The sequence below is a fragment of the Ptiloglossa arizonensis genome, chromosome 3 (genome assembly GCF_051014685.1).
Source record: "Ptiloglossa arizonensis isolate GNS036 chromosome 3, iyPtiAriz1_principal, whole genome shotgun sequence".
Classification (NCBI taxonomy): Eukaryota; Metazoa; Arthropoda; class Insecta; order Hymenoptera; family Colletidae; genus Ptiloglossa; species Ptiloglossa arizonensis.
This window is the reverse complement of record NC_135050.1, coordinates 29,121,898-29,138,052: the sequence shown is the minus strand read 5'-3', so window position 1 is coordinate 29,138,052 and position 16,155 is coordinate 29,121,898. Positions and strand designations below refer to the sequence as shown.

Here is a 16,155-nt window from a genome sequence, read left to right as displayed (position 1 = left end):
TCTTCAACTCGGTCATCTCGTAGGATGCAACGGACCGATCCGGCGTTAACGGCAAATAGGAGAATATCCTCGGTTACGTTCGAATCACCTTACCGTAAACACCTGTTACAGTTGCGGAGTCGCAGCTGTAATAATTTACAGGGAACTCCCGTACACAACGGTCGGAGTGTCTTATTCTTCGACGCGTAACTCGTATTTCAAGGCGGCTCTATTACATTGAGTTGTACCAGAGATAGCGTAATCGTGTCATCGCGCGATACGCAACGGTGTATTTTACAACGCGTCGTACGACCGAACGCGTTCAACGAATTAGATACCAGCGAAACGAAACGATGCTTTCGACTTTTGCGTCGATAACCGGCGAAAAGAAAAAGAAAAGAAAAGAAAAGAAAAGAAGAAGAGACTATCGGCGTTCGAACGAGATCCCTCCGTTCTCGTTCCACCAAGGACATTGATCGCATCGAAGGAAACGAGTCGAAACGGTTTCGATCGCCGTCTCGGTAGAGAAAGAAAACGGCGTCGGCCGCGTTAAATCGGTTTCAGGGCAGCGCGTTAAAGCTGCCTCGTAAAGTAGTATCGTTTGCCGCGCGTTTAAACCGCGGCCCGCTCCACGTAATTAACAACGCGTGCGACGTTACGCTAATCGATCTTAACGACGCGCCTTACGATATTAATACGCTCCGTGATATAATTGCCGCGTAACTCGCGCGCCAATTAAGCAAACCTCGTATCCGTGTATCGAACTGTGTCCGATGATACCGTTCGCTCTGGGATCGAAGAAAAGCGAGTGGTTCGTTCTAAAAATAATATCGTCGAAGCGCAAACAGCGCGAGGAACCGCGACAACGCACACCGTGGTCACGTGTCAACGTAGAACAGAAATATTTCGTTGCTCGGACGACCTTTCGCGAACACGACCCTCGTTTGTTCCATCGAGCGAATTTTCGAGACATTTTGACACGCGTCTCTCCGATTTCCCGCTCCCTGCGATCAACTCGCGCGAATAGGAAGGATTTTCGAGCTACTCTCGGATGTTGCGTTAACGTTGCGTCAACTGGTTACCCTCTCGACGAGGATCTCCGGTGGTTGCGATACGACTCCTACCGCCAGGATCCGCTTCCTCGAGGCTCGAGCATCCTTCGAGCCACGCTCGACAGGATTTTCTCAAAGGATTCCAATTAACCCTTCGCTTTGAAATAATTATCAGCCCCGAAACTCGGTACACCAGAGTGCACACCGACGTTCCGCGTCGAGATTCCCCAACCGGATCCCTTTCGCGGTCTCCTGGATCCTCGCGGAAATAATTCAGCGGTTATTCTCCGATATAGATTTACCTTTCGATCGAAGCATCAAATACGGTTTTTTTCAGGGGGAAGATAAGAAAAAGAACCGTGTTTGTTTGAAATTGTGAAAAGAAACATCGGATCTGGTCGCACCACGAGGTGTTCGTACTCGCGCGCGAGTGCGCACCACGGAAGAGAATAAAGTATCGGGAGGGATTTAAATAGAAGAAAGAATTTCCAAAGCAAATAACGCGGGTTCGATCTACCGAGATTTTACCCGCGGCGCGAAATTTCGCAAAAACACTTGCAAACGATGTTACCACCTCTTTGATCATTTTTGCGCGTTGCTTCGAAATTATTTGCACTTTCGCGCACACGGCTCGGTAGCAAGTTTCGAAATATCGCGAATAATATTTCCAACGATGGAATCCTTTCTCTCTCGAAAATTCTAATTTTCGAATCAACGCGCGCTCGTACGGAATTACGCGTCGAATTACGGCCCCGCGGTACACCCGACTCACTATTTATAATTTTTATTTTTATTCGCGACAGCTCGAGTCTCTTCGAGGCCGGCGCGACCCTTAACATCTACGAAAGTGTATCGCGTTTGCGGACAGTTTAAAAAAAATATATATATATATATACACAAACCGGTATCTAACGCATCACGATACGCGTACTGTACAAAAACATAGACACGTGATTGTAGGTTATCGGAGTCGTACCGAGCCGACTCGAGCAGGTATACGCGATTCAGCGAGATTTGTTCGCGTTGGTCGCGTGGCGGTCTCGCGAGGACCTTCGTAAGGCCGGGGGAACGAACGACCGATCTCTCGCGAGTTCTCTCCACTGGTATAGAAACGACGACGTGGACCACGACGAAGACGAAGACGACGACGACGACGACCTTGCCTGTGACTCAAGAAGTTCGTCCGCCGCGAGCATTTCCTTCCTCCGGCGAAATAAGAATGCTCGAAGCAGACGAGAAAGCCGGTCACGCCGCGTTGGCCATGGAGTACGAACACTCTCTAATGAGCCTCTGTTACGGGCTCCTCGTTCCTCGCTCATTTTCGTTGTACGACCGATTCATTAACCGCGGCACGAGATACACGGGCCCGGCTCCTCGTAACCGGTCGCCCGTTCCGCGGTTCGCTCATTCCCGATTCGAACGCGATCGAGAATCCTCTCTCTTTCCACGGGGATCCCGCGGAAACCGGCGGAAGTTCACGGAGCCGCGGCTGGCTTAATTGTGAACACGGTGTACATTTCGAAAGTGACGGAGTTTCTTCGCGTTCCCGTTCGAACGATCGCCGCGATCGCAGCTGGAACAAGTCGAGTCGGAGGTGGAGGAGGAGGAGGAAGGAGGAGGTGGTGGTTCGCTCGATGCGCGGGATCGCCGGATTCTAGACTCGCTCGAGCAAGGTAACCGCGAGGAATTGGAAAGTGACGGAATGTCTTCTCGTTGCCCCACAAAACGACCGAGATCGTAACATCGAATCGATTCGGTTAACGATACACCGGGATTAGTTAATAGTTTCGCAACGATCGTTGCCGCGGATCACCGATTCGAATCGTATCGGCTCGGATGTACACCTTGCGATCGGAACGGTGCGCAACGATCCTTCTGAACGTTCGGAGGATCGACGCTTCGAATCACTCGTGTGATGAAAAAAAAAATTAGAAAGAAATCGTTACGTCGCAAAGTATCGCAGGTAATTGTTCGTCTCGTTTCGGTTTGGTCGTCGGTAACGATCTTCGCGAACGATCACTGTTTCTTGCGAAAGGTCGTTCGCGAACGAACTAACAATAGCTCCCGAAAGTGGGTAGAACATTTACGCGGGGATGATTTCGCACGTACTTCCGGGCGTTCTCCTTTTTCAACGAGCCGCGTCCTCACCGTTGCTCGAGTTTATCGCGTTCGGGATGGAAACTTGCGACTGGGTTCGTTACTTGAAACGTTGTCGTTCCAAGCGTATCTTTGTTCGTAAATCGTGAGATTTATAGTACGCTGGTATTCAAATTATGTATCTAAGTCGATATTTTTCTTTGTAAACCGAACCGTAATCGACGCTTGCGGCCTCGTCGATTGTAAACACTTTCGCGCGTCCCGTGAAATTAGTTTCCTCGCGAACAATGCAGTTTCGACCGCTCCGGTGCAACGTAAAAATTCTAACTTGCAAACAGGGTCAGACGGGACAAACGTCGCGAATTTTCCTTTTAGCGTAGTGGTAACGCGTTTCGCGACTCGACATGTGAAAAATCGATCGAATCTTCGATCTTACGATCCGCGCGAGAGCTTGCGCCGTATTTAACGCGACGGATCGCGAACGAACGCGAGTACGAGCGAGTTTGAACCCCAGTCTCGTCGAACGCGGAATCATCGCGCACGGAATCGTTCGAAACGGAGCGTTTTCGCGGAAAGTGAGCGAAATCTGTTGGAAACGGTGAAAGAAAACGCATCGCAGGAAAGTTCGATCGCAAAGTTCGTCTCGGCGAGAACCGTGCCGCGTATTACCGTTTTCGATCGCTCTCTCGCGGCTGCGGGGATTCCGCGCGCGACAATGGCTCCGTTGAAAAGTTAAAGTTCCCGACGGAAGTGTGTTAACGACTACGGGCCGTTTGATCGAGCGCGTTCGCGTTTCTTCGCGCGCGGAGCCGAGGAAAGCGCGAGCGAGAAAATAAATCCATCGTCGCGTTCCACGATCGATCGTCGGAGAAATCTTCATTGATCGCCGCCATTGCTCGAACCTCGAGATTTCTCGAACCCCTCTCGCACCGAGAACCTGGTACGCGTTTCGTATCAATCGCGAAACAATTAAACGCGTCCCCCTGGTTTCTCTGGATCGTCGAGACGGGATTTTCATCGGGCGACTTTCGATCGCGAGCGTAAGACCGGAATTTCGACTTCGAAAAGGGAACGTACGCTTTGCTGACATTTGTTCGTTGGAAGTGAACCGTTCGAGCGAAAAAGCGAACGTTCCGGGCTCCGAAACGAACGTTCGTCGGGCGAATCGCGGGCCAAAGCGCGCGCCTGCCCGGTTTCACCGCAAGCGTGTACAAAGTCGTCTCGAGGAACCGGTCGGGTGCTTCTCAGCTTGCGCGAATTTCGAGCGTGTTCCGCGAACGTTAACGCGTAAAAGCGAAAACGGTCCGCGCGTATCGGGAGAGATCGAGCGAGAAAACGAGTTAATCTCGTTCGCTTCGCGGTTTACGGTGAATTGAGAAATTTCGAGAGGATCGAAATTCCAACGATATCGGCCTGCTAGGCGAGTCCAACGGTTCGCGGTCGGGGCAATTCCTTTAACGATGTTGACGTTACGGTGAACTTTCCTTACGGTCGCAATTAGTAGCCACCGTGTCGGGTAATTACGCGCGGGCGCGCGCGCGCGCGTGCGTTCTCCGTCTTCTTTTATCCGTTAGGTCGAACCGGGCTGGAAAAAAGGATACCGCGACGAGTTAATTATACTAGGTGGGCAGGTACCGGTGGTACGCTAAATCATAACGCGACGCAGATGCTTAAGCTCGACTATAAATACTTAATTGCCGTTGCCAAATCGTGCCCCGTTTTCGCGGCTTCCCGAGCCGATTAACTCTTCGGGGACGAGCCTCGGTACCTGACCGAGCCGCGTTGTTTCCCGTTCACGGCACGCGAATAATCCTCGCGACGATTGTTCAAAAACAGGCTACGGGTAAGTGGGTCGATTCTGCCGCAACAGCCCCCTGCGTGGTCAACGACGAGCAAAGAGGAGCCACCTCGTCCCCCCTCTCGGTTGACCTATTCATTTTCGTACGCTGTCATTTTCCTATCCTCGTCTTCCTTTACTCTCGTATTTCCACCGATCGATGTTTACGCGAATTACGAATCGTTTCGATTCGTTTGTTCCGGATACGAGTCGCGAAATGAACTTAGCCTCTTTTTGTACACGCCGCGAGCAACGATCCGGTGCTCGGACCAATCGATTATCCGTTCGCTAGAAAATTCTATCCGTTCGACTCAACGAAAACAAACCCAGAGCTCGAAATTACGTTCGATGGGCATCGCCGTTAGGAAAATGGCAAACGTTGCTCGATATTTAGGTCTCCGAACCGGGTATACCTCCTAACGGACAAAGGCCGCGAGCGCGTCGGATTTAAGAAACCTTACGGTATGCGACAAATGCGCAATTTCACCGAGCAATCCTCTCGAAAGTCCGGTAAAACGGAGTAGCGAACGATCCGTCGAACCGAGTCGATTAAAATACCTCGGTGATTCGTTCGGCGAAAAGACGACAAACTCGCCGGCGTGGATCGAGCTCCTGGTGCACGGGCGAAAGGGGATCGACGTTCCGAGGTGAAACTTTTTTGCGAAAAAGTGATCGAAAAATATTAATATAGAAACTGCCGCGGAGAAAGTACGGGTAGCGCGAGGCGAGAAAGAAGTTTATCGCGGTGTCTCGGGATCGGTCGTCAGAGAAATTCTCGCTGCTCGGTGCCGCCGTCCTGAAATATTGCGCGTCATTTCCTTTGATTTGCCTCGGAACGAGCTCTCGATACCGCTCGGCAGCTCGAAACCTCGGTAAATTGTGCCGCGAGCGAGCGAGCGAGCGAGCGAGCCTCGTCCGATTTTGCGATTTCCACGCGGTTCGTTCTTTCCACGGCTTGAACTTTCGCTGAGCGCGTCATCGTGAAAAAACTCTGAACTTGTAAAGCCTTTCAAGGCACGGCCTTCGAGGCACGCTCTTAATTGGTAAATCGCTTTTAATAGAATCGCTGCTTTCTACGAATCGAGCGGAACCGACCGACTCCTCTCGGTGATCTTCGCGCGTATTTCGTAAGACGTTTCGCGCGAGACGTCTTCGAGAATTTTTCAACCGGCCTTTTCGAATCGATCTTTCACCGCTACCGGCAATTTTCGATGCTCCAAGAGACGATCGTTCTACGGAACGTTTCGTTCCGGTGAAAATCTTCCGGATGGATCGAGATTCGAGGTACGAAAACCTGGAAGTTGAATCTCCTCGCTGGAAAGCGTACCGAGGGAGCGTACTCGGACACCTGGTCTCGCGAAGCGGGAGAGGTCTCGAGTCTTTTCGACTTTCGTTCACATTTAACGCGATCTGGTTCGTCGCGAACGAAACGTTCCGTAGAACGTGGTCGCTCGACCTCGTTGGATCCGTCTCGCCAAATATCGGCGAAAATCAGCCGTAGCGCAGCTCTAGGGTCTCCTCGCGAGTCGATACACGGGATACTCGAATCTGCGAAATAGTTTCCACCGTTGATATCGACTTCGTTCGGTTACTTACACGAACGTCCCCGTAAATCTCGAAACGGAGCGGGTAAACATCGCGGTGTACGTAACGCGCGGAAATTTGCGATCGTTTTGCGAAATTGTCCAGAAACGCGATCCAATTATTTCGAGCGACGGTTGCGCAAGAGATCGTTGCGCAATTTTCTAGGTAAGTTCAAGGCGACGAGAGGAATCAATTGTCGAAAGCTTGTTCGCGAGCGCGCGCGTTTCCACCGAACCCTGTAGCCCGTAAACGGACGAAATCGGCCGTAGAGAATAATCGAGAGCGCGGTGAACGTTATAAAAATATCGCGATGCAGAAATAGTCGCGGTGCAGCGAACCTCTCGTTAAGCGGAGGAGGAGGTGGTGGAGGAGGAGGAGGAGGAGGAGGAGGAGGAGAGCTCCGCTCGCGCGAACGCACCTCGCTCGCAATTGACTTTTGCTGAAAGCACGTTGCACGCGCCGCTGCGTAAACTTTGAACTTTCAAAGGTCCCCTCCGTGCGCGCGCGCGGTTTTAATTGCCGCGTGGACTTTAATTATGGCTCCGTTTCCCCCGAACGAGCGCTAACTCTCGAGCACCTGGGATTTTCTTCGTTACACGGTTCGATGTTTGCGCAGTCCGTACCTTGACGGATCGTTATCCGTTCCGAGATACTTCCGGACGATAAACGACCGTTCGATTGTTTTCGCGCGTCGTTCGAGATTTCTTACGGTTCCCTTGCTTCCCTTTTCTCCGTCTCGTTTACTATCGGTCGAAACGGTACCAGAAAGGAAAAAAAAAGGAGAAGAAAAAGGCATCGACGACGAAGCGCGATCGTGGTCGCTCGCGCGTCGGAATTATTTTTAATTTGCCCGATAATCCGAGCGATTAAGACTTTGTAAAAATAACGCGCGCCGTATCGTTCATTTCTCATCCGCGAGTACTCGACTGCAGTTACAAATAGACGCAGTTGACCTTTGCCGGTATCTCGCTTTACGAGCCGCCGCTTTGAATAAAACTATGCACGCGAAGCGTGTGTTTGCCCTTTAATTGGCTCGTCGACCTTAATTGCCTTCGTGAATTTATAATTCCGCTCTTATCCGGTCGGACGGTCGGCGACGATCGTGTCGCGGGTCTTATCGAATCGGTCGAACAAATTAGCGCGTTCGGCGCGAACTCGTCCAAGAGGATTTCTTCTTTCTTTCGTATTTTTTTTTTCTTTTTCTTTTTTCTTTTTTTTTCATCGAGTCGATGCATCAAAGAAGACTCTCGCCGACCTCGCTCTTGCTCCCCGACAAAGCCGTCGCGCTAATGGAAATCGGTTCAGTTGGACGGTACCCTTTTAGACGCCGCCTCTTTCCGGAAGCCTTTGAATCTACAAAATCTCCAACACGTTCGACCACACCCTAATTGGCCCATCGCTTTTAATCGTCGGGCTCGTTTTACCTCTGTCCCGGGGCTCGGTGAACCGAACGAACGCGTTCCGCGAACTTACTCCGTTTGCATCGTATTCTACGTATTTATTACGGTTACGGAGTAAACACTGCACGATTAATAACCTACCGATTATACAATACCAGGAGAAAAAATTGTATCGGTACTCGAACCGTTTTTATCCAACGCCTTCATCGCACCGTAACAATATACAAAACAACGGTTATGACACGGTGAGTGGGCAAGGTTCGGCAAAGCTGTGTTACGGCTTAACTCGATTTAACTAGAAACGAGGCGACGTAATAATGTTGCACGAGAGAGTAAGAGAGGGGGTCGTGAAAGAGTTACTCGTAGTGGAGAGAACGAAACGAGGAGCTGCTCTTTTCAAACAAGAAGAATATTTCGTATTTCGAAAAGGACGAGTGAAAACAGTGGGACGTCTAAGAATAAACTTGTAGTTTGAATCGAGTCGTACAAAAATGTAAAATACACGAGATCAGAGTATTTTTCTGACAATAAAACGGAGACGAACATCCATTCGAGACATTGCACGTATTTTTACAAAGAATTCATAAGGTACCAATTAACGCGTTCAATGCGTTATCGAAAGGGTAACGCGAGCCACGATTAACGGCGATATCGGCCCTCTTTTCTCGAATTTATCGAGGCGTTGCAAATTTTTCCCCCGCGAAGCTTGCGCAATATCAACGCCCAGATTTAAATTCCCAAATTAAAGACCGGTCGTAAACCACCGGGGCAGGATTTAAGTGCCGCGCGATAAAGGTGAACCGCTACGAGCTACGCCACGACGTTAGACTCTCGACTCGCAACTGTGCGAACTAATCCCAATTATACGCACTCAATGTTGCTAGGTACACCCAATCGATGCAATATGGATAATTCGTCGATCGTAGAATCGCTCTTCTCCGTCAACTTTGCGAAACGTTCGTCTTTTTTTGGTATCGTTCTCGTATGTTAACCCTTTGGACTCGAGAGGAGATCCTCGATCGCCACCTGATTCAGTGTACTATTTTCGATAAACAACTTGGTGGTTTAGAATTCAAATTGAAATTTAGTAGATTTTTGTAGAGTGTAAACGCGTGTATACGAAGTATACAAAAATGTTCCATTTGAGATTCGTTTTACCACTTAAAGAATTTTCTCGAGGCGTCGGTTTCTGGTAGCAAAGAAGCCTCGAGTGCAAACGGTTAACCCTTGTACTCGAGAGGAGATCCTCGCTCGCCACCTAATTCAACGTACTATTTTCCATCCGGGAAAACTTGGTGGTTTGGAATTCAAATTGGAATTTAAATATTACATTTTTGTACAGTTGTATGCGAAGTATATAAAAATGTTCCATTTTACGACTTAAAGAATTCTCTCGAGGCGTCGGTTTCAGATATCAAACAAGCCTCGATTGCAAAGGGTTAAAGAAGTCCATCCCTAACCGAGACCGAATTTTGCTTCAACGTACAGAGATCCATTCAACGGGTTGGAGCAGTCGCGAAACTTTTTCATTAGCTCCCGTTGAAGGAAAGTTGCGCGATAGAAGTAGTCGCGTTACGAGTTTCGGTCGTAACGGGTAAATAAAAGTGGCGGTTGGAGGAAAATCGATGATAAGTAAAACTAAAAGTCGTCTGGTTGAAGGAGCGAGGCGAGTAAAAGGCGCGTTCGAGTTTCCTTCGTTGTTCGAAACGCGGAGGATCCGGCTAGAAAAGGTATCTCGCGTCCGCTGTTCGTACCGAGCGACTCTCGAGGCGCGAGAAATTGGCCGCGCGGTCTACGAGCCTCGTTGACACTTCCACGCCCCGCTTTCCTTCGGGAATTTTTGCGGCGGAGCACTCGCCGGAGAAAGGAGCGTAGCGTTTGTACCGCTTCCGTTGGAATCGGCGCGAACAATCGGAAAGCGAGCGCGTAGGACCGGGATCTCGTTTCGCGTTGCTCGAGGAGTCGAACGTTTACGATGGTCGGTGCGTATGGCGGTCGGTACGTTGATCGCTCGCGGTACAACGATCACCCTTGCCTTGCTTTCTCCGCGCGTCCGGTAACAATGGCTCACGAACGAGCGAAGAACGCTCAACGACCACCGGACACCGAGAATTATTTAAACGAATCGCCGCGAGTAATTATTTCGGCGTGGTTCTCCTCCTCCTCCTCGTCGACGCACCGACTTTCGCGAACCTCGGAAGCCAACTTCGGCCCGGAACGCGACTGCTTTCAACCGCTCGGTGAAAACTACTTGGCATAGTTTCGTCGTTGGCAAAAAGACCCCGATATTTCGAGGCACCGCTCTCCGAACGAACAAAGCTGTCGCGTAATTAACTCGTTCGACGTCGAGATCCATAACACCGCGGTTCGTCCACGGTGGCCGAGAAACCGCGCGCCGATTTCACCGAAAATTCCCGGCCGATCGAACGATCGTGGTGTATCGGCGCTCGAGATGGATTTACGAGCTACTCGACGAGCGAATTTTACGCTTTACCGGCCCGATACGTAATACTTACGTTCGCGCGCGGACCTGTAACAAACACCCGCGTTTGAGTACAATGTATCCATAATACATTATTTATGGTACAAGGATGCGGAAAGAATCGGTATTCGTTCCTAATTAACGAAAGGAACGAGACGAGGGTTTCGGCAGTGGTCGCGCGCTCGTTCGAGGGTTATTAATTTTACTCGTCTTCGGAGCTAATTGGTAACTCAACGATGGTCCAATTTAACGCGCGGTTGAAACCATTTTTTTCGATCTTTCTCCAGCGGGTAACTCGACTCGGAACTCGATCTTTCGGTGGGTAGAATGGCCGCGAGGAGTTCGAAACGCGTTGGTTTTCTTTGTTTCGCGGGAAATGAACGGTCTCGAGGCGTTCGGGACGGGAGCCGTGCGAGCGGGGCGCCACGAAAACGACGATTATTATCGTTGTATGGCCAACGAACGCGGTTTTAGCGTACACGCACCCCAATGTAACGCCAATGTTGACGTTGGGAGTCCTTCGTTCCAATAAAGCTGTAATCTCCGGCGTTGTCCCTCGCGGAGCCAACCCGGCTGAAATTCACCGTCACCTTTGCGATGTTTATGGACCGAACGCGACGAGGGAAGGGAAAACGGGGGAAACCGTGTAGGCAGCTTAACGGAGGGCGAACAGACGTTCACGACGAAGAGCAGAGTGCCTCTGCTCGACGATAGCGACGACATTGTTCGACTATTTAGCGAACAGGGAACTTCGCGAGAAACGGAGACTCGCGATTTCGTCGTTCCACTCGCGCGAATTCCGTTCGAAGAAATTCTCCTCGAGGGATCGCGAAGTGGGTATCGGAGAAATTGTCGTCGAGAGATCGCGAAGAGAGTATCGAAGAAATTGTCGTCGAGGGATCGCGAAGAGCGTATGGAAAAAATTGTCGTCGAGAGTTCACGAAGAGAGTATCGAAGAAATTGCCATCTAGAGATCGCGAAGAATGTATCGAAGAAATTGTCATCGAGGGATCGCAAAGAGTGTTTGGAAGAAATTGTCATTGAAAGATCGCGAAGAGAGCATTGAACAAATTGTCGTCGAGAGATCACAAAGAGCTTACCGAAGAAATTGTCATCACGAGATTGCGAAGAGCGTATCGAAGAAATTGTCATTGAGGGATCGCGAAGAGTGTTTGGAAGAAATTGTCATTGAGGGATCACGAGGAGCGTATGGAAGAAATTGTCATCGAGAGATCGCGAAGCACGTATCGGAGAAATTGTCATCGAGAGATCGCGAAGAGAGTATCGAAGAAATTGTGATCGAGAGATCTCGAAGAACGTATCGATGCGCTCGTCGAGGAGCACGAGACGAGAATCTCGATGGAACGTAACGTTGAAATTCCGATGACGAGTGTCGCGGATACTAACGCGGTAATAATTGCCAACGACGCAATTTGTTTTTCCAAATATCTGTTTCTTTCGTTCGAATATAGATTTCAATTGGCGAATACCGTTACCAGCAGCGCGTTGACCTCTTTGCTGCCTCGGTTTGTTTATCATTGTACGATCATACGCGCAGAATTATCCTCGCTCGGTGCATTTCGCGGATAAATGCTCGAGAAAAATAGAACGCGCGCCGTATTATTATTATTATTATCATCATCGAACGTCTTTGTTGCGCAAACAGCTACAGCGCGTATATACCTGCAACGTCTTGCGAGAATAATTCGCGGAAAGGCGAGATTCGGCCAAAGACTGCCTTTCGATCCGAGCAAGCTCGCAAATCGTCGCGCGGTACGAGCGGAAACAAACCCGAGCAGTCGCCACGAGACAACCCAGGGAAATAGATCAAACGAGGAGGAAACGTTGAGCAATTTGTCGACGAATGTAGAAACCTATGCCACGTTCGAAACTAGAGCAGAACGGAAAATGGTGAAATTTCGAGGGAGGAAGTAGCGGTATCGGGGGAAGAAGATAGGAAAACGAGCCTGGAGATGGACAATCGCGATCCAGCAGGTCGAGAATCAGCGAAACGATTAACAAACGAGAACGGAGAACCTGTGTAGAGTGTTTCGTAGACGAGCTAACAAAGATGGAAGATACGTCTCTGTTTCGTGTCGAGTTAGTCCGACTTTTCCAAGAGAAGAGAGAAACGCGATCGAACGTACGATCATTGTACACGAGGACAAGAATTTTGGACATGTTCGCAGGGAACGTCACGAGGGCAAAGACACTACCGTACGGAGCGTCTTCCACGGTTACGGGGTTAAGTAACCATGCCTTGTGAAAACCCATAGGTTGTGATCGATAAACGGCGGTGGATGCTCGAGGTAGAAAAAGTCGGTGTTTCCTCGTGCAGAGCAAGAAACTCGATACCTCGGGAATATCGATCCGCGGCGTGATTCCGCACGACTCGGAAACGTTACACCGCGAGCGAAGAAGTTCGATGAATTCGATTAAAACACCGCGGGAAAGGTGTCTCTCGAAACGTCGTCGTTCGTTCGACGAGGTCGTTCCAAGCGCGAGGAGACACCTATCTTTTTTTTTTTTTTTTTCTCAAACGACGCTTGTTACACGACGAGAAGAATTCGAGAGGAGCGGGTTTCTCGTTAAGTTCGCTCTCTCTCCTTCGGTACGGTCTTCATTTTTCTCTCTTTCCTTTGTATTTTCTTTTTCTTTCGCGCGAAACGCTCGATTTGCAGCCGCTCTGTTTACCCGGCCGGCATCGCGCGTATTCGTCATCGTTTGGCCCCGGCCCAACTAAGCCAGCCACTGCCAAGGAATCCTGGCCAGATTCCCTTTGGATATTCTCGACTTTTTAACCCGCGGAATTTCCACCTCGCGACACCGTCGTCTTCGTTTTCCCCTTGATCGAATTTCTCGCTCCTTTCTCTCTCTCTCTCTCTCTCTCTCTCTCCTCTCTCTCTTTTTCTCTCTCAATCTCGATCTCGATCTCGATCTCAATCTCCCGTCGAGCGCTAGCTCTGTTTCTTTCGCGCTGAACGCGTCCTCGATCGGTCCAATTTGCGCGAGAATCCTAAATCCGTCGTTAACGGTAAACGCTTCACGCCGCCGAGGATACAACCTTGTTCCGCGTTACGGAAGCACGGTCGCGCGAGAATTCGTAAAAGTGCGAGACGACGCGAGCACCGCCGTCCCGTTACGCGAGCGAATCGCCGGCCAAATTAAAAATGGAAGTCGCGCGAGCGCAATTTAGACGCGGATCCATCCGACCTCCTCCCGCGACGAACTCGACCGCTCCACGAATTCGGGGCTTCCCTCCTCGCATCGAGATTCGACGATCGAGAGAATCGAACGCTCGAAAACGTTCCGATCGCTACGCTCGATCGTCGTAATCGAGATCGATCGATGTTAACCCTTTCCAATCGAGGATCGTCACTCGATTCGGTGTACTTTCACCAATTTGGAAAACCATCACGATTTGGAATTGAAATTAAAATTCAATTATTACTTTCTTCTAAGATGTAAACGTTGAAACGAAAATGTACCGTTTAAAGTTAATTACACGATTCGAAGGATTTCGTGGGGGTGCTAGTTTCTGGTTGCAGAAAAGCTTCGAGTGCAACGGGTTCAAACAATTCGACGATCGTTATTTCGATCGGATACGGAAGTAAAGTTTCTCTCGCAGCTTACGCGTCAGGTGTGTTGAATTTCGCGAGGTTTCGAGGAGGGACGTGCAATTTCTTCGGTCGAGTAAGGAAACATTGGGTTATTTCGAAAAGAATGTATAATTCAATGAAACGTTTATACACTCTAAAAGAATCGTGTTTCGTTTTCACCGGATAAAAACGAAAAAACTTTCCGAATAACCCAACGAGATCGATTCTACACCGAGTAGCGTTCAACGCGTCGAGCATTTGAGTATAATCGCGAGACAGCGGGACTGACATTGTTCCAATTTGGTCCGAAGCAATTTTTAGAAACTCACGTGGAATTCGCCGAAGATGCCTTTGATATTTAATATTTTGCAACTCGGTCGTTATACAATGTACCACGATATCCCGATTTCTAAATTTTACACAGTCACAGAGGCTAACCGTCGAAAAGGGCAGAAACGAACCCACGGACCGAATCTCTCCTTTGTGGATTTTCGAGCACCTATCGTTATTTAATTATTTAAAGACCAACGGTGGAGGCTGGACAACCGCGAATCCGGTCTGTGCATCGAACGATGCACCGAGAAACCCCCTTTGTGGATTTTCGAGAGCGTATCGTCATTCAATTATTTAAATAAATGCTAGAGGCAAGAGTTTCGCGAATCCGGTCCGTGCATCGGACGATGCACCGAGAAACGCGTTTCGCAATTGTTGCGGAGATTCCGACTGCGCGCCGGAAGAGTTTAGTGACTCAGGATGAGTAACAGCGAACCGGAAGCTGGTCGTCCAACGCTTATCACGAGTATCACCGAAACGATGAGCCACGAACGTCGGGCGTGACTCGTGTCGGAACGTTTCGAATTCGCGATAGTTCGCGCGACAGATCGTTCAACGAATAATAATAATAACAATTATTCGCGAATAGACGTAAAATTGAATGAAAGAGAGTACAGTTGGATTGGAGTAAAACCGTGTCCCCTTGTAATTCCAACGATGCACAGGTTCGTAAAGTTCAAAGAGAGTTCAATGTTCTCGGTAATTGTATGCAATACGCGTTCCGTGTAATCGTAGGAGACGTTTCGTTCATTGTTCCCCTATTCCACGTTGAAGAATCGCTCGAAATGGATAACCCGACTATTAACGATAATTTCCAATACCCTACCGTCGGTGGTTACTCGATCGCGCGCGAAAAGTTGTGCCAGATTGCGCGTACAGCGAAGCCATTATCAGCAGGTGTTACCGACGTGGGTTTACGATACGTCGCGAACGGTTACGGTAAGAGGTCGAGATCGAAATTTACCGACGATAAAGTCACTTCTAGGACATTGGTCCCTCGAACGTTTGGACGAGCGGGTCGTTCGTGATTGCAACGGCCGTTTTTCGAAATTGCTACGTACCGAGTGACCCGATCGTAAATCCAAGTTCGGCCACGGTTGTTCGAGTCCAGTTGTCCGTACGAGCCTAATTACTCGCCGGAGAAACGTTCGATTCGATCGCGACTCGGCTCGTCGCGACATCCACCGCGTAAACATTGGGCAGAGTCCCCCGAGTATCGAAGGGCGTGATTTACATTCGCGCGTGTTCGGTCCGCGCGTTGGCCGTACGTCTCGTTTCATTAATAAGAGCCAGCCAGCCAGCGAGCGAGTCAGCCAGCCAGCCAGCCAGGCTCTGTCGCGTGAATCGTTCTGGCGTTCTCTCGCGAAACGTGGGCGCGTTGGTATCGCGGTACGATCGGGAACAACGAACAGGACGATGTCTCGCGCCTCGTCGTTGAAACGGGGAACGTTTAATTGCGGCGTAATCCGCGTTCGAGATCGTTTTCTCGTTCGCGGTTAGGGGAACGCTCCCGGCGATCGAGAAAGTAAAGTTCCGGTCCGCGAAAACTCGAGCGGAGCTTTTGCGTTGCACTCGGCGCCGCACGGTGAGAATCGTCGTCCGAACCTTGTTGGTTTTAAGAGAGCCATCGATTAACTCGAACGTCGCGCGATATCGCGGACCGTTTCTTTTCTTCTTCTTTTTTTTTCTTTCTCCAGACACCGAACATCGTACGCGACTTAGTTTCTTCTCAGGCTTGGACGCGGCTGGACTTTCTAAAATCACTTTTATCGCGACGCGAAACTAGTCCCCC

General features: G+C 49.8%; 1 protein-coding gene across 2 annotated transcripts in view; it reads left to right on the top strand.

Moving 5' to 3' along the window:
• The window catches only part of Cdi (serine/threonine kinase), a 48,506-nt gene that overhangs the window by 17,083 nt on the left and 15,268 nt on the right, over positions 1 to 16,155 (top strand). The window lies entirely within an intron of this gene.